We start from the raw sequence: 19,516 nt of genomic DNA on the forward strand, positions 1-19,516 counted from the left end.
AATTAGGTTGCCTCCTTGTCAAGATATTTCTTAGTCCCAAGCTTTCACACCTGCTGTTCATTCTGCCAAGAACTCTTATCTGTTAACTATTGTCTGTCCCCTCCTCTATGGCCTCCATCTCCCCCACTCCAGCACCTTTGTCTGGCCAACTCCCACTCATCTTCCATGTTTTAGCTCGTCTGACCTACTTCCTTTGGAAAGCTGAGTTACATGCTTCCTTTATACTTTCCTTAGCACACAGCACTTCCTCCAGGCCAGTGCGTGTCACACTGTTTGTCTCCTCCACTGGGCTATAAGCTTAGTGAGGACAAGTATGTGTCTGACTTGTATCCCCAACACCCAGTACTGTCTCTGGGTCTGTACTAAAAGACAACTGAATAATGGATGATTGAATTGAATGGATGGATGAACCCACTGTTGAGGAGCAGCTGGATTGGCAGGCATAGAGAGATTCTCCCCACCTCACTCCTATGCCCAGTTCATTGTGATTGGCAGATTCCCCCAGGCTGGTGGAAATATGAGAGCAACCATCATATCCCACAGGGAGTTCAGAAGTGAAATCTAAGTGTGGTGAGAAAGCATGCCTAGAAAGATTGCTTTGTTCAGATGTTGTCCATCAAACAACTTTGGCTATAATGCAAAGCAAACCTGAGCAATTACATCTTAGTTTCATTGCTTATCATAGCCAAAATCCATATCTGATGTTGAAAGAAAAGTTCAGAATTTGGCCTTGGCATACAAATGTGTATTGATTTTTCAAAAATAGATATGTGTTCACCTATACAGGACTATGGGCATCAAATGAGAATCATTTCCAGAATCTAAGAACAGGGCTATTAAATGTCACCTGCTTGCCATAAATTTAATGAGATTTGCCAGCTTAAGATTGATGAAGGAAGAAGGGCGCTTGGTTGATTCACATAACTGGGAAGAAGGGAGTGGTGTGGGTCTCAGAACATGGTTGGACCCAGAGACTCAAATTATGTCATCATACTTCTTCCTTCTTGAGGCTCAGCTTTGCTCTACACATTGCTTCCTCCTCTTCTACTGTAGATGGCCTTCTCCCTTGGTCTGTATGCCCACAGGCCAGACAACTCTAGGCTTTCATCGTGTTGGCTTGGAAACCCTGGAGGAAAGAAAGAACTCCTCTCTGTATATAAATTCCAAAGAAGGGTATCAACTGAGGCTGCTTGGGTCTCATGCCCCCACCCCTAGACTCAAGCACCATGGGTTATGGACACCCAGCTGTGATATACTAAGAAAGATATGTTTGGTCTCTGTCTCTTGTTCTGGACACATAGCTCCTAAAACCCTTGTAATTTCTTGAGTTATAGGAGTATCTTTTGTTTTAATGTTTAGTCTTAGTTTCTGTTTCCTTAAACAAGAGATTCCAAGACCCTTGAAATCTCTGGAGTAATAAGTGTATTTCTGTGTATTAATAAGAAGACTGGTAGCCAGGGTCTCTAGATAGTTTCAGTATGGGGACTTGTTGCCAGGGGAACCAACCGTGTAATTTTAGGGTTGGAACTTTCAGCCCCACCCCTCACCTCCAGCCTCCAAGGAGGGGAGAGAGGCTGGAGATTGAGTTCAATCACCAATGACCAGTGATTTAATCGATTGTGCTTACATATTGGAACCACCGTAAAATCCCCAAACAATGGGGTTCAGAGAGCTTCGAGGTTGGTGAATGTATCCATGTGCAGGGTTGGTAAAGCTCCCCCAAATTCCATGGAGATAGATGCTCCTGTGCTTGGGACCTTTCTGGACCTTGACCTATGCACCTCTTCAACTGGCTGTTCATTTGTATCCTTTATAATAAACCAGTAAACATAAACAAAGTGTTTCCTTGAGTTCTGTGGACCATTGTAGCAAATTATTGAACCTAAGCGGGGGTGGTGGGAACCACCAATTTGTAGTCAATTCAGAAAGAAGTTTCAGGTAACCTGGGGACTCACTACTTGTGATTGTTGTCTGAAGTGGAAAGACAATCTTTTAGGACTGAGCCCTTAACCTGTGGGGTCTGTGCTAACTCCAGGCACTTTGTGTCAGAATCGAACTGAACTGTGGAACGCCCAGGTGATGTCCACAGAGAATCAGAGAATTACTTGGTGTGGAAAACCCACACATTTGGTATTAGAAGTGTTGAGAGTAGGCAGGGATGTAAATTGGTGTAGCCACTGTGGAAAACAATATGGAGGTTTTTCAAAAAACTAAAAATAGAGTTACCATATGACCCAGCAATTCCATTCCTGGGTATATATCCAAAAACAAAAACACTAATTCGAAAAGATACACACACCCCAATGTTCATAGCGGCATTATTTACAATTGCCAAGATATGAAAGCAGCCTAAATGTCCATCAACAGATGAATGGTTAAAGAAGCTGTGGTATATGTGTGTGTGTGTGTGTGTGTATGTGTGTGTATGTATATACATACACATACACACACACACACACACACACACACATGCACACATAATGGAACACTATCAGCCATAAAAAAAGAATGAAATTTTGCCATTTTCAGCAACATGGATGGACTTGGAGGGCATTATACTAAGTGAAATAAGTCAAACAGAGAAAGATAAATACTGTATGATATCACCTATATGTAGAATCTAAAAAATACAACACACTAGTGAATATAACATAAAAGAAGCAAACTCACAGATATAGAGAATAAACTAGTGGTTACCAGTGGAAGGGGAGGGGCGATATAGGGGTTGGGAGTGGGAGGTACAAACTATTCGGTGTAAGATAGGCTCAAGGATGTATTGTACAACACAGGGAATATAGCCAATATTTTGTAATAACTGTAAATGGAAAGTAACCTTTAAAAATTGTATAAAATTTTTTTAAAAAGTGTTGCGAGTAGAGAAGTCATTTGACCTGTGGTCGAGGTGGCCAAGGTTCTGTGAACCTCACCAAAACTACCCAGAAAGGAGCAGGGAGGATGGGAGGAAGGGAGGGAGGGAGGGGGAAAAGGGGAGTGAGGGAGGGGGGAGGGAGGGGAGATGGGAATGATCTATTTCTTGATTGTGGTAATTGTTACACAGACATATAAACTTATCAAAGCTCATCAATACCTATACTTAAAATGGATTTGCATTTTGTTGCATGCAAATTATACCTCAGTAAAGTTGATGTTTTAAAAAATTAACTTTCTAGGGAGCCTCTTCTGACTACCCATATAGATTTGAGCACCACTTCCACAGCCCTTCCAGTGGTTCCTGCTCTGATTATCAGCTTAGTTGTCTGTCTCCCACACTATTTTGTGAACCTCTGGAAGGCAAGAACTATGTTCCATTCAACCTTTGTGCCCAGAATAACTGGTGCAGGGCTCAATATATAGTAGACAATTTAGTTTTAGCCCTGTAAACTGGAAATTTCATGCATAAGGTTAGAATAAATATAAGTGGCATAAATTAAGGAGATTTTCGAAACCTGAAGCTAGAGTAATTGAAATATCACAACTCACTTCTCCCCACTCCTCCAAGAATGGTCCAACATCTTGGGAATGGCTTTAGCTTCCTAAGGTCATGGAATATGGGGATAAAGTAACTTCACTTTGATTTTAAGGGATAAAGAGATTTCAGTTGATAGCTGGGTAAGAAGTTCAAAACAGAATTTAGTTCAAGGCAAAGGAGTGGAATCCAGAAGCGAAAAACTGACTTTGTATGAATGAAAACAGAAAGCTTCTTGGAAGAGGCAATGTCTGAGCTGGAATATAAAAACAGTTTTTGGTGTTTTATTTGGAAGAGGCAACGTAAGTGCTAGAATAAAACCCCAGAACAGAGAGGAGAAAAGGGAATTCCAGGTATTGAGACCAGAGGGCAAATAAGTAATTCAATTAATTAATTAATTTTAAAATGGTACAGTGTGGATGGGAAACTACCAACAGCTTGGTACTTCTGGAGGGTCAAGTGCAAGGAAGGATGTGAAAGAGGAACACAGAGAAATTAGCTCGAGGCATCTGATGTCTGTGCAGCAGGCGAGAGCCTTGGGAATTCCTCAGGGTCAGGGTCGTAGCAAAGGCTCAGCTGTGAGAAGGCGTGTCCAGCCCTCTGGTGTTCTTTCTTTCTGTCTGTCTGGCAGGAGACCCGGACCTGCTTTGGAGAAGGGCCAGTGGCTCCCAGGCTCCCTCCCAACATCACAGCATCATTCAGGGTTCTCAATGGTGTTCTCCAGCTGAGCACAGTAGCCAGGGATGGTCCGGGCCTCATCTCACGACTATTTTCCTGGTAGTATCAGCTTGCCAACTGCCTTGAAATATTTGAAGAGAATGCCCTTTTGCTGAGTTTTATCATATGTCCATGTTGCCAGACTGAGTTTCAAATCTTTTTCTAAAGAAAAAAAAAAGAAAGAAAGAAAAAAAAAAGAAAACTTTCCCCCTAATGAAAAGTATATAAAATCTCAATATACAAAAAAAGGTAAGATTGCAGCAGCTTTGTTGAATCCAGGTGGAGGGGCCTGGAGTTCAGGCCCCCAAAACTTACCCTCTCCCTTTCCTCCTCCACAAGGTCCCTGGGAACACCTCCAGAGGACTCCAGGGCTCTAAGGGGCACAGTCGAAAACCATCCGACAGAGATGGCCTCTGGGACAAACGGTCTGTGTTTTCCCGGTCCCCAGGACCTGGAGCCGGGGGATGCTCAGGGTGCCCATTATTAAGAGCAACTGTGGTTTATCTGGCTTCTCAGGCTGCACATTCATCCTCATCTTTGTCTTTCTCCCCGTGCTTCCTAAGTGGGAAGGAAACTTTCCTTGGCCCATATCTACTCCTCTCTCCCTACACATTGTGGTTCCCTTCTTCCTTATGGAAGTCTTACCGTTTTCAGTTTGTTTTATACTCAAGCCCTCTCCCTCACCCCAGCTGTCCTCTGTCACCCAGCAGGCTTTAGGATTCTCCTTGATCCCTTGTTATTTGAAACCCTCCACTGGAGAGCCTGGGTGGTGGATGTGTTTGCCCCCGAAAGGTCCTAGTGCAGTAAAGGTAGGCACTGGCGGGGTGAGCCCGGCACAGGTGGGTGGGAGAGATTGCCCCAAGTGAGCCTGGAGACTGGGGACACATTAGCCCCATCTTGTGAGCAGGGGACAGTTTGGAGCTCAGCCTCTTGTTCTAGTGAGAGAAAAGTCTGTTCCTCCAAGACCCTGCCTTCCCGAACCTGAGGCCCCAAGGATCACATAGGAAAGACTTAAGTGAGCCACATGGTTATTTGTAAGGGATTTGCTTTTTTCATTTCTTCTTGTATGAAACTCAAATTGAAATTTTAGTCCTCTTCCCTAAAGCTCATCATTTCTGTGTTTATTTTTTCCTTCTTTACACATAATAACACCATATGTTGGGATAAGTGATACAAGGGTATGAGTCTTACTGCACGAATTCAGGTATGCAAGATATTCACACTGTTTTATTCTCTTTAAATCTGACTTTACTGGACTCCTGCCCCAAACACTGGCTGGCAGGAAATTCAGTCCTGGTCATTATTGCTGTTCCCTCCCTGGCCTCCGGGATCTCCCAGAGACTCCCCGGGGTCTCAGGGGTCTTAAGCACCTATCACAGGCTTTGCTTCTGATCCTTAGAAAACTTCTCCTCTCCCTAAATCTAGCACCTGTACTCCTAGGGTCCCCTAGACCCCTCCTTAAGACTCCAGACTTAGTCCCAGTTATCTCTCCCCTCTACTATTATATCTTTCTGGCCAAAAAATTAAAATAGGGACTATTTGTTAAAAGTTCACCAAAGCCAAGGCGTGTGCCCTTCACTCACTGCATTACCTCATTTACTCACCACAATGGCCCCAGGCACTCCCAGGTTGGAACAGGAGTATTAGAGTATCGTCTCCTTCATCGGTAGAGGTGGAAATGGAGGCCTGGAGAGAAGAAATCACGGGCTAAAGGCCATGCTGCGCTCCTGGAGGGCCTGCCTACCCACGACCACCCACCATCTTCACCAGCCTCACTCTGCCCTTTGATTTAAGGCCACATCACCCTCTTTTCCTCAACATCCGTCAGGATCCAAGGGATGCTTTCTCTTGCTGTAGGTCAATCCAAGATGCCTTCCCACGACCCCAGGGCATTTTGCTGTAAGCATGGTACCTTCTTTGCTTCTCTCTCCTCTTTCCCTTCAGTCCACCCCCACTTTCTGCTGAGTCCCTTCCCAGGCCCAGCGCCCACTTACTCCCAGCCTGCGCCACCTGACTGTAATGCCAAGCCCCGCTTATCCTCCAAGACATTTCTCTGCCACCATTCAAGGTGCACATTTCCTCCTTCGAAAAGTGTTTCCAAATCTGCCTGATGGAGCAGACAGCTTGCCCAGCGGGGCCAGGCTCTTCTGCAAATGAATACCCGAACCCTAAGTTGTAGAGTTTGGGAAACATGTTAAATCAAAAATTCTAACCATCTTGTTTCACAGAAAGGGAAATCAGCCGAAGCTCGGAGAAGGGAAGTGATCCAGCCAGGGAAGGTCAAGCAGGATGGAACCCGTGTCTGCACGCATACCTTGGCGGCCTCACTTTCCAAACCTTCTTGCTGGCCTTGGGGAGGGTACCTCTATCTCTACTTCCCCTTGGGGCATTTAGCCAAGGATCCAAGGACCAGCAGTGTCCCCAGGACCTGGAAACTAGATGACAAATCAGACACCCCACACCAGTTCCCCTTCACCATTAAACACCCAAGTAGCCAGATATAATTAAATATCAAATTAGCTCAGTTGCTTCTGGGTGACAGTTCAGAACAGAAAAAAACAAAAAAGCTTCGTAACAAATTTGTAGAAGTTCTAAAATTGGAATTGGTGCACAATATCAAACTAATAACATTTCAGCTAATCTCAGAGACAAAATCAGCACAAATTCTAGATGAAGCTGCTATAGGATTGACACACATATAATTTATTTGACAAGCATAGACTTTTTAAAAAGAGAAAACCACTATTAACTGTTACCAAAATCACTTTCAATTCGGAGTATGACAGCCCACTCATCACTTTTGAGTCGCCAGCCTCCCAGGGCCCAGGAACTTGCTCCCTCGGGCCCCCAAATCTCACCCCTCCTGCAACCCCTCCCTCCTCTTCCCTGACACTCCTCCCCCATCTTCCAAACCAAGTACAGGGTGCACTTCGTTCTCCCTCCTGAGATTCAGCAATGGATAGAATAATCATAGTACTTACCAGTCATTGTATCCCTACACAGTGCTGTACATCTTGTTTAATCCTCACAGCAACACTATGTGTTAGGTTCTTTTGTTATTTTATAAATGAGGAAACCTAGGCCTACAGAGGATACACACCTGCCAAGGTTCCTCATTGAGCAGTGGAAGCCTTTGGATTCCAGGGTCTCTGGTCTGATTCACTTCCCATAACACCTGCTCCACATGGGTGGATGAAGGAGGATCACATGAAGCAATGCATGTAACAAGTCTGGCACATATTGGCACTTCATATATGTCAGTTCCCTTCCTGCTTCTGATTGATGTATGTATCAGAATATATGTAGCTCCTTCTCTTTCCCACTACACTGCCTTTATTTTCTCTATTAGAGATATATCCCTTTGATTTTTTAAGGAAGAGGGTTTTAATGATGCCAGGGATTTGTGCTTTCAACATCACTGCTAACTTATCAAATATTTTGAAATAATTACCAGAATTTAACTTCTCTCTTTTGTCCACTCTCTAGTTTCCTCTGGTCACTATGAACGCAAACACAATCTATCAATATTTTGTGAACAGATTTAGGATTCAGGATCCAGGAAGACAAATACTTGTGAAGATGGAATTCCATGTATGGGGAGCGGTGACCTTGGTGGGGACAACTCGGTTAGCCCAACCCCTGAAGGACTCTAAGGATCCCTGGGCCTTACCAGGGAAAGCCTCTGAATAAAGAAGAAGGTTAGGCCAGATTGGGTCATCATTAAAGTCCATTCATCCACCTTTACCATGGACCCATATGCACCAAAAGCCTAACGCAGAAGTTCATGGGCTCTGGAAGGGAGCTGCCCCTGACATGGCTATCAGCATTACCTGGGCAAGTGACACAACTTCTCCAAGTTTCCTCATCCGTAAAATTGGGACAATAATAACACCTACATCACAGGATTATTGTAAAAATGAAATGGAATGATTCATTTAAGCACTTAGCACTGTGCCTGGTACACTATGCTCTGTGAACACCAGCTCTGGTTGTCATTAGTAGTAATAGTATCCATAGCTGTTTTAATCGTAGTGGTCGTAGGAAAGACGTATTCTCAGCAGGGACTGCCTCGACTACACAAACAAGAAATGCAACAACTCAGATTCATCCTGAGCTATGCTTTCAATTTGAATTGATCAATTAGCTTTCTGATATACCTTTAATTCATAATTTCATCCCAACTTTTACTCCTCAAAAGAATTTAAGACATTACAACAAGACACTGTTAAATTAGAGGGAGAAAGTTGGAAATCATGTTGCGAAAGGAGAGAGGAGACACTGGAAGCAATCTCACCTTCAATTCTGACCTTCCTCATAGCCAGTACGAAAGGGAAGCCAGGTGGGCTGTGACATACTCATTATCTGATGTTTTGTACGTATCAGTTGAGTGTGAATCCAGATTAGCAAAGTTATTTTTCTTAGAATTTGCTGTATAGCAGTTGCTACTGACAGAAAGTGATTTCATCAGCTATCTTTGTATTGAACATGTCTATCTTCCCCCACTGCTCTGTAAATTCCTTTGGAGGAGTAGCTGCTTTGTATTCACATTTGTATCTTCTAAGCATACTCCCTGTCTTCAGTATAGGTGCTTTAAAATTTTTTGAACAATAAAATATCGTATATAAATTCCTTAGCCCTCAGCCTGGTAACTTGATTGGTCTTTGCACAAAGTCACAAGCAAAATTTGAGTCCAGGTCTCTCCGATCCTGAAATCCTATACTCTTTTCTAATACTCTACTGTTCTAGTTATCTATTTCTATATTACAAACTATACCAAAACCTACTTGCTTCCAGATAACAATATAGTATCTTGCACAGCTCTGTGGGTTACATGGGCTCAGCTGGGCTGTTCTTGCTCAGGATTTTTCTTGAAATTTCAGTCAGATATGACTAGGGTTAAAGTTGCTGAAAGATACTTCAATCTCCTGTGTGGGGTCTGGGTCGGTACAGCTGGAATAGCTGCGGCTTGTCAGGCACCTCTTTCTGTACGTAACCTCTTTGCATGGCTAGCTTGGGCTTCCTCACAGCATGGTGGTATCCAGGATAGTCAGATTGCTTACACATTGCCTGGTTTATTCCAGAGTGAGCATTCCAAGAGACCAAAGAAGAAGCTGCAACGCTTCTGACTTAGACATCACATAGAAACACTTCTGTTGTATGATATTAGTCAAAGCACACACAGGTTCACATGGATTCAAGAGATGAAGGAATATACTTTACCTTTTAATAGGAGAAGACTTACCTGTTTCCAAGATTTAAGCTACAGTAATCTACACAGTACACTGTTCTCAAGACAAAGTTACAGTAAGCAAGACAGTCTGGTATTGGTGTTGGAATATACAAAGAAATCAGCAGAACAGAATACAGAGTCCAGGGCTTCCCTGGTGGCGCAGTGGTTGAGAATCTGCCTGCTAATGCAGGGGACACGTGTTCGAGCCCTGGTCTGGGAAGATCCCACATGCCGCGGAGCAACTAGGCCCGTGAGCCACAACTACTGAGCCTGCGCGTCTGGAGCCTGTGCTCCGCAACAAGAGAGGCCACGATAGTGAGAGGCTCGCGCACCGTGATGAAGAGTGCCCCCGCTTGCCGCAACTAGAGAAAGCCCTAGCACAGAAACGAAGACCCAACATAGCAATCAATCAATCGATCTATAAATAAATAAATAAATCTTAAAAAAAAAAAAAGAATACAGAGTCCAGAAATAGACCCATATATTTACATTTAATTGATCTTTGACAAAGGTTCAAGGCAAGCACGGTCTTTTCAACAAATGATACTGGAACTACTGATTATTCTTATAGAAATATATTTATATTTTATATTCATATATAAATATAAATATTTCAGTATTATAAATATATTATATATTACATAAATTTAATTTGAGATGGATCATAGACTTAAATATAAAAGGTAAAACTATAAAGCTTCTAAAGGAAAACACAGGGCAACATTTTTGTGATCTTGTTATAGGCAGATTTCTTAGACAAGACTTAAAAGTAATACCATAAAGGAAAAATTTGATAAACTTTACTTTCTCCATTAAGAAAATGTAAAAGCAAGCCACTGATTGAAAGAAAACATATACACACACACACACACACACACACACATACATAAATATCTCTAGTAATCATATGAGGGAAAGTATTCAACATCATTAGTAGCCAGGGATATGCAAATTAAAACCCCAGTGAGATACCATTGCACACCTACTAGGATGGCAAAAATTAAAAAGATTGACAATGTAAAATATTGACAAGGATGTGAAGCCACATGTATTGCTAGTAGGAATATAAAATAGGTATAAAATTATTCAAAGTTAAATATACACCTGTCCTATGACCTAGAAATTCCACTTTCAAGCATTTATCCAATAGATACAAAAATATGTGCTAACAAAAACACTTGTAGAGGAAAGTTAATAGCAGTTTTACTCATAATAGCTCCAAACTGGGAGCAACCCCATCAATATGAGAATGGATAAAAAAATTGTGTTATAGTCATACAGTGGGATATTGTTCAGCAATAAAAACAAACTACCAATACACGTTAAACATGAATAAATCTCAAAAACATTATGTCAAGTGAAAGTAACTAGACACAAGAGTACTATTCAAGTGAAGTTCAAGAACAAGCAAAATTATGTTGATAAAAAAAATTTTTTTAAGTTGCAGGTAATATGGGGTGGGAGTGAGGAGACTGCTGGTAAGAGACATGAGGGAACTGTCTGGGGTGATGGAAATGTTCTCTATATTGATTAGGTGGAGATCACATGGGTGTAAACTGTTGTAAAAATTTCATGGAATTGTAAACTTTAGATTACGGTGTATTTTTTTTAATTGCACCTTCAAAAACCTATTCAAAAGCAGGCAAGAAAATAAGAAACTCAAAAGGAAGATCAGGCAGGGAAATAGAAAGCATATGGTAAGATAGTAGATTTAATCCCAAATCCAGCAACCACTATATTACATGTAAATATGCCAGATGCTCCAATTAAGAGACAAAGATTTGTCAGACAGGATTTTTTAAATTCCAACGATTTGTTGTTCATAAAAAACACATTTAAAACATAAGTTACAGAAAGGTTGAAAGTAAAGGATGAGAAAAAATAACCTATGCAAATTTTAACCAAAGAGAAGCTAGTGGAGCTGTATTATTATTATCAGTCAATGTGAACTTTAAGACTAACAAAATTGCTAGGGAAAAAGAAACCACTTCATAATGATCAGGGTTTCAATTCATCAGGTAGAAAATAGAAATTCTAAATATATAGAATTTATATATTTATAAATATATAAATGGCCTCAAAATATTTAAAGCAACAATTAAGAGGAAAAATAGATAAATCACATAGTTGAAGATTTTAACTCACTTCTTTAAGTAATTGATCGAAAAGCAGCCCAAAAAATCAGTAAGAATATGAGACATTTTAACACATAAAGTGTAGATTTAACCTAATGGACAAATAGAATACTGTACCCCAAGCTGAAGAATACAAATAGTTTTCCAGTGTTTGTGAAACATTTGCAAAACTGATCATATGTTGGGCCACAAAACAAGTCTCAATAAACTTTAAAAATTGAAATTGTGAATACATACTTTGACAACAGAGGAATTAAGCTAGAAATCAATTGTTAAAAGATAACAAAACTTTCAGTATGTACCTTTAAAATATACTTTCAAATAATTCATAGTTCAAAAATTAATCAACCAAATTAGAAAATATTAATTGCAAGATAAGAATATGACATACTAAAATAGAATGCAGCGAAAGCAATGCTTAAAGGGAAATTTATACTTTAAATGCATTTGTTAGAAGTAAGAAAGAATTTTTTAAAATCAGTGATGTAATTAATCATTCCAACAGGTTAGAAACAAACCTCAGCAAATTAAAACCTAAGAAAGTAAGAGGAAGAAAATGACAACAAAAGATAAGGGCAGAAATTAATGAAATAAAAACAAACTAAAATGGAGAAGGAAAATCAGAGCCAAAAGCTGGTCCTTGGAAAAGAGTTATAAATTTGATAAATCCTTGACAAAGCTGATTAAGAAAAAAAGAAAGAGCAGGTACAAATGTCAGGAATGAGGAAGACATCCTTACATTTTATACAAACATTAAAGCGACGGTAAGAAGATATTCTGAGTAGCTTTATGCCAGTGTTTGAAAATTTGATTAAATGGACAAAGTCCTAGGAGAAACTCAACTTATCAAAATTGACACAGAAAAAAGTTGAAAATATAATTACATAATTATTTAAGAAATTAAATAATCAATTGAAAATCTCCTCCAAAGAAAACGTTCCTAGACCCAAGTAGCTTCACTAGTGAATTCTGCTAAATGTTTAAGAATGAAAAAAAAAAAAAGCCAATCCTATTTAATTCTTCCAGAGAATAAAGAAAAGGCAATGGTTCCCAACTTATTTTATGATGCCAACATAATCTTAATACAAAACTTGACAAGAACATGATGAAAAGAAAAACTATAGGACAATTGCACTCAGAACACAGAAGCAAAAATCCTAAACAAAAGATTAGCAAATGGAATCAGCAATGTATAAAAGAATAATGCATCAGATCAAACTGAATTTATTCTGGGAAAGCAAGATTAGTTTAACATTGAAACTTCAATCAACCTAGTTCACAATGACAGAACAAAGAGAATATCTGTAGGATTATTTTAATAGATAAAGAAAAAGCAATAAAATTCAGCATCCATTCTTCATCAAAATAAACAAGAATCACTTAGCAAAGTGGGAATAGAAGAGAACTCATTAGCCTGATAAAGTAAATCTATGACAAGCCTATAACAAACATCAAACTTAATGATGAAATGTTGAAAGCTTTCCCTTTGAAATAGAGAATGAAATATTTGAAAAACACAATTAGCCAGGTAACTGCATCCCTTGCCAATATGGACTGAAGGTCCTAGCTAGAACAGTGAGGCTAGAAAAAAAAAAGCATAGAAATTAGAAAGGAAGAAATAAGACTTTTTTGTGTATCTAGAAAATCATTAAAGAACCTACAAATTTCTTAGCAAGTTTATAGATACAAGGTCAATATACAAAAATCAATTGATTTCTATCTAGCAAAAGGAGGAAGTCAGAAAATTTTTAAGAAATTTAAAGATTCCCATTTACAATATCTTTAGAAGAATTATCTATCTAGGAATAAATCTAACAAAAGTTGTGCAAGATATTTATGCAGAAACCTCTGAAATATTATAGGATGAAATAAAAGGAGACCTTAAATAAATAAATAAATGAGGGAGTCATGAAGTAGAAGACTCCACATTATAAAGATATCAGTTCTTTACAAATTTACGTGAAGAATCGGGGGAAACCCAATCAAAATTACAAGTTTTTTTTTTTTTTGTGGATCTTGACAAGCTGATTTTAAAATTTATAGGAAATAGGAAAGATTAAGAAAGTTGTAGAAAAAAAAACAAGGTGGGAAGAATTGCTCTGCCATAAAGCAAGACTCATAAAACCACACTAGTTAATAACAGTGAGGAATTGATACAGGAACAAAGAAATAGACCAATGGAATAGAAGAGCTCTCTAGTCCAAAACCAGACCCACAATTAGGTACTTCACCTTTGACAAAGGTGTCATGGCAGAGGGGAAAAAGATGTTTTTTCAAGAAATAATTTCCCATATCAACTGGATTTGGGAAAACATTTAAACTTGACCCCTACTTCACATTGTACATCAATAAATCATTATTAAGATGATATAAAAGACATAAATCTTACATCTGAAACAAGAAACTACAAGGCTCTTGAAGAAAATATAGAATATTTTCATAACCTTGTGGTAGGAAAAGACATCTTACTAGAACAAGACACGAAAAAGGCACTAAGAATAAAGGAAAAGACTGATGAATTGGACAACATTAAATTACGAACTTCTGTTCATCAAAAGATACAAGTAAGAAAGTGAAAAAGCAAGCACATGGCGGAAAAGATTTCACAACACACATAACTGGCAAAGGCCTCATATCCACAGTATAAGAAGACGTCTTACAAATCAGTAAGGGGAAGATGGACAACTTGAAAAAATGGGAAAGAATCACCAATAAGAACGTCACAAAAAGAATATTCAATTGCCCAGCAAATATATGAAGAGGGAGTCAACATCATTAGTAATCAGTGAAATGGAAAAATGAGCAAATCGGAGTATAGTCATACAGAACAGTACCCAGAATGTCTAAAATTAAAAGAAGTAACCACCATAAGTATTGGCAAAGAAGTAGAGCAAGGGAATCCTCGTACAGTACTGGTGGGAATGAAAATTGTTATAATCCCTAGGTAGAACAGTTTGGCATATCTACTAAAACTAAGCATACATATACTCTATGACCCAGCAATTCCACAAGGACATCAAGAGATGTGGTCAACAACGGTTATAACAGTTTTGTTTGCAGTAGCCCCAAACCAGAAACAACTATTGGTGGTATTTTCATACAAGGGAAATTGATACAGCAATGAAAATAAATGCACTCCAGCCACAATATGTACAAATCTCCGAAACATAATGTTGATCAAAACAAGCCTGACACAAAATGTATACAGTATGACTTCATTTTTTTACTCTAAAAACTATATAGTATTAAGAGCTGCCTGATTGGGTGATAAAAATTTTTAAATGCAAGTGAGTGATTACCACAAAAATCTGGCTAGTGGTCATCTCTGGGGAGACAAGAGGGAGGTGATCTGGAGGAGAACCGAGGTGGCTTCTGGGACATTGTTCCATTTTTATTTGGGTGATGGTTTTGTGGATTTTTGCTTTGTGATAATTAAGCTGTACATTTTTGTTTTAAGTCACTTCCTATGTGTGTGTTACATTCAACAATACCTAGAAAGGAAAGAAAAAAGAGATGGGATTGGTGACACGGACCCAAGGGACCCCAGGGAGATTGCCTTCTGGGTAGACGATAATCCATTTGTTTTTGCTGTTTAGACTGGGTGGTGTCCCAAAGAACAAAAGGAATATAACATAAAAATTTTGTGTCAGGGTCCACTCAGGCAAAAGTGTAACTTGTCATGTAAATGAGATGTAAAACTAGCCGGGTCTGCTTTATTTCAGTGTGACTGGGCCGATGATGGGCTAAACACAAAACTTTATTTTGAGAGCCGCTGCCTGAGAAACCAGAGTCAGAGTTGCAGAGAACGTGTTCATGGTTTGGGAAGATCTGGTGGTAGATGAAGCTCATGAACATGGTGGCCTCCGTACAGCCCAGACCCAGCGTTCCAGCCAAGGGAGTTTCCTGAGGGCAGAGCAACTGGGAGCTCCAGGAAAGCTGAAGAAGGAGGTGCCTGAAGCCCTTGTGTAGACACTGGGAACATAATGACTCCTCCTTCCATTGCAGGGGGAGCCAGAGGGATCCCTAAGGGGCATCTGTGCCTGCAAAGTTTGCCCAAAGTCCCCATGTGTGGTGGTTAATTTCACGTGTCAACTTGACTGGCCACAGTGTTCCCAGATTAAACATTGTTACTGGGTGTGTCTGCGAGGATGTTTCTGGACGAGATTAGCGTCTGAATCAGTGGACTCAAGCAGATTGCCCTCCCTAGTACGGATGGGCATCATCTCATCCTGATAGAACAAAAGACAGAAGAAGGAAGAATTTGCCCCTTTTTCCCATCTCCCTATTGAGCTGGGACAACTTATGCCATCGTTTCCAGCCCTTGGACTGGGGTTTACTCTATCAGCTGCCCTGGTTCTCGGGCCTTTGGGCTCAGACTGAATTATACTTTCCTGGAACTCCAGCTTGCAGCCTGCAAATCATGGGACTTCTCGGCCTCCATAATCACAGGAGCCAATTCCTCATAATAAAACTCCTTTTATAAATGTCCCACTGGTTCTGTCTCTCTGAAGAACCCTGACTTAGACACCCTGTCTCCAGAATATTCTGCCTGCTTGCTGTCAGTTGTCCCTCTCTCCTTTCTCTGTGTTCCTCTCTCCAAACATTCTCCCAGGGAAGCTGTGCTCTGTTTAATTAGAACCTGGGTCCAGACCCTCGCACCATGCTGTCTTTGGGACTAGACAGACTCCTGGGTGTGTGACTCTAGCAGCCGCTGAGGGCTCAGTTTTATCTGGCATGGGAGTGGCATTTGGCACTGGTGAGGGGACTTCTGGATGAAATGAATCCCCCAGCTGAGTCTGGTGGAGAAGATACTGCCTTTAAGGTTATTCTGATCTGGGTTTAAAGCCAAGCTTGGCTGCTGCCTGGCCGTGAGCTGTGTCACTTTGGCAAATTCCTAAGAATGTGTGAGTTTTAAACGACATTGCATAGAAAGCACTTGACACAAAGCCTGACGCATAAAAAGTACTCAGTAAATGCTATTGTTTTATTACTGGTTTGTTATCATCATAAGAATTACTATTATTATACTTATCTTTATTAAAATGATATCTTATTGATAGTAACTAATAATAGTTATTTTATTATTATTTCCGTGAGTTTCTTTTTCTTTTCTTTTTTGGCCGTGCCACGCCACATGTAGGATCTTAGTCCTCCCACCAGGGAACAAACCCACATCCCCTGCAGTGGAAGTGTGCAGTCTTAACCCCTGGACCACCAGGGAAGTCCTACTATTATTATTATCATCACCATCATCATCTCACTCAGAACCAGGGGATTATTGAGCCATCTTTTCATTAGGAAATAAATAGGAAGCAGCTTATGGAGAAAAGCATAGCTTACTTCTGTGGAGAAGTGGAAGCAAGTCCATTTAAATGGAGGCACGAAGCTCCAGCTTCTCTACATGCTGGAGATGGTGCCCTGGACTCTTGACTGGTCCTGGGGCTCTGAGGAGGCACGTTGTTTTCCTTCTTGTCTGAGATTCTGCCTGCCCAGGGACAGGAAACAGAGGCTGGGTCTCAAGAAGGAGATGAGGGGCCTTAGCCTAGCACCCTCTTACTGGAGCTTTGTAGATCCTTCCATGAGAGAAGGTCAAAAATACATAGAATAGGTGCCTTTTAGGACCTTCTTGATGTGCCCATATTTTCCTTACTGTCTCTAATGTCATTCCATCATGGTCTTAAGAACTGTCGAGTCAACGTATTTCCTTTAAAAATATGTTGCAAAAGTACCAATTTGGGATAATACGCTTGGAAGGAATGACCACCATTCTCTCAGCCCAAGTGAGCATGGGGAGTCACGATGAAGAGGCACATGGTGCTGAGAGGACAAAAGAACACGAACAGAAGGAAGAGCCAGTGAGACTGGGAGAATGGAGGCAGCCAGGGCCTGGCTAGCACCTGGGTTCCGCCAGGTAGCACTTGCTTACAGCTCCATTTAAAGAGGCTGGGATAGATACTGGAGCAAGAGGGTGTGGTAGATTGTTTGCAAAAATGTCCACCAATAATCCTTCCCATCTTTGTACCTGTGTGCTGCTCTTCCCATCAAGAAGTAGGGCCTATGTCCTCTTCCCTTAATCTAGGTTCACCCTGTGACTTGTTTTGACCAACAGAATGTATCAGAAGTGATGCTGCATGACTTCCAATTCTAGGCCTTAAGAGGCCTAGAGTCTTCTGTTTTCACCCTACTGGGGTCCAGCCTACACGTAATGAAAGTCACACTAAACTACTACATGAAGAGAGGTCATATGGAGAGCAAGAATCGTCCAGCCAGGCCATGCTGTTCCAGCCACCCCAGTTGAAGTACCAGGTGTGAGTGGAGCTACCAGGGAAGTTCTAGCCCATCCCAGCTCCCAGCAAAGCCAGCTGCACCGGTGACCCCTGCCAATACCGTGTGGAGGAGAACTTCCCAGCGGAGCCTGGCCAACCTTCAGAATCATAGGGAAATAGTAAATCCTTGCAGTTTAAGCCACTAAGGTTGTCCAGCTTTTTATGCAGCAATAGAAAACTGAAACAGAGGCAGACTCACAAGCACTGGCTCAGAGACAGTGAGAGGCAGTTCAGTGAACATCACTGATTCTCTGGTTTCAGAACATAATGCTTATTGATCTTTTGTGCTTTTAATAAAACTTCTGTTTTAAATATACACTGTGGCCAGCATGCTTGCAAGTGAGAAATCGGTGCCAATAACTGAGACTTCCCACATGTTTCTAATCAAAGATGAGCCAAGAAAAGAGCGACCTAAACAGTGACGAGTGTGATCACTTATTGAGCGCCTCCCATGGGATAGGCCCTAAATGGGGTGATTTATAGTTATTATTTCACTTTATCCTCCAGGGGTAGAAACCATAAAGTATCTCATTTTACAGATGAGGAAACTTTGAAGGTTATAAAGCAGAAGCATTTGCCCAGGGCTAAACCATGCATGAGGGGCAGAGCCAGTATTCGAACCCAGAACTCTGAGCACCTGACCTCCAAACTGTATTGCCTTTCTTAAACCAGAACATTCCAGTTGTTCTTTGGTTTAAGCTGCTCCTTCTGATTGTGGGCTGGGGGTTGGGAGCTCACAGAGATGGTTTTTTGGATAATTTCTTTCTCTTTCTGGAAGAGGTTACTGGCTCAAGCAGGCTGGCATGGAGGCAGGGGACCAGTATGTCTTTGGGGTCACAGGGACACCTCTCACCTGAAGGCACAGGCCTCTCTCTTCCCGGAAACAGCACATTCAACATTATGCAGTTTGACAGTCTGTCCTCTTCATTTCTAAGAATGGACCTTCCCCCTTTGAAATCCATGCGTAGCCCCAGGCCACTCAGAGCAGGAGCTCTGTGGAGTTTCCCCTTATCCGAAAAGGAAAGAGCTTCATTTCTGCCCCCTTTTAATCTTGGAAGCCTTCTTGAGAGCCTTTAGCTTTGAGCTCTGTTTTGGAAGAAGTGAGGGAGACAGTTGGATGAATGCTAAGTAGGACATTTTTAGTTTGAACAGCAACTCTTGAGACACTGCAGTGAAAATCCCAGTGAAGTGGAGAAGCAGAAATAGTTCATATGCTGTTCAGCAAATTACAATTCAGAATAAGTTTGATGGGTTTCAATGATGGGCCAAAATCAACATGAAAACCTTTAGCAGAAATAAATGTAAACTCCCAAATGTAGGTGCGAATGACCATCTATACGATTTTAGGGTGGGGAAGAGTTGACTTGAAAGCAGTTCATGGGGAAACTATTGGGGGTTTGGTGGAACATACAAAAACTTGGAATAATCCAACAGTGAGATGCAGCTGCTAAAAGATCTCAAGCAACCTCCAGTTGCATAAATACATGTTTACTGTGCCTTAACTTTAGGTTAAGGGAAGTAAAAATGACCAAATATAAAGCCTGTATGCCATTCTGGGTGACTCTCTTTTAAATGGGTACAGAGTTTGGGCTTCCAGGGAGAGCACTAAATCACTGAGTGCTTGCCCCAAATGCCCCCACCC

At 40.9% G+C, this 19,516-nt stretch overlaps 1 long non-coding RNA gene across 1 annotated transcript in view; it reads right to left on the reverse strand.

Annotated features, from left to right (window-relative positions):
* Positions 1-3,762: 3,762 nt before the first annotated feature.
* LOC103011743 (uncharacterized) overlaps positions 3,763-19,516 on the reverse strand; it is a 74,943-nt gene continuing 59,189 nt past the window's right edge. The window contains exons 8-9 of the long non-coding RNA XR_009009343.1: positions 5,788-5,869; positions 3,763-4,345 (exon numbers count right to left, since the gene is read on the reverse strand). This is a non-coding gene — a long non-coding RNA (uncharacterized LOC103011743). The remainder of the gene's footprint in view (positions 4,346-5,787; positions 5,870-19,516) is intronic.

This window comes from Balaenoptera acutorostrata, chromosome 9 (assembly GCF_949987535.1).
Source record: "Balaenoptera acutorostrata chromosome 9, mBalAcu1.1, whole genome shotgun sequence".
In the NCBI taxonomy this organism is placed as follows: Eukaryota; Metazoa; Chordata; class Mammalia; order Artiodactyla; family Balaenopteridae; genus Balaenoptera; species Balaenoptera acutorostrata.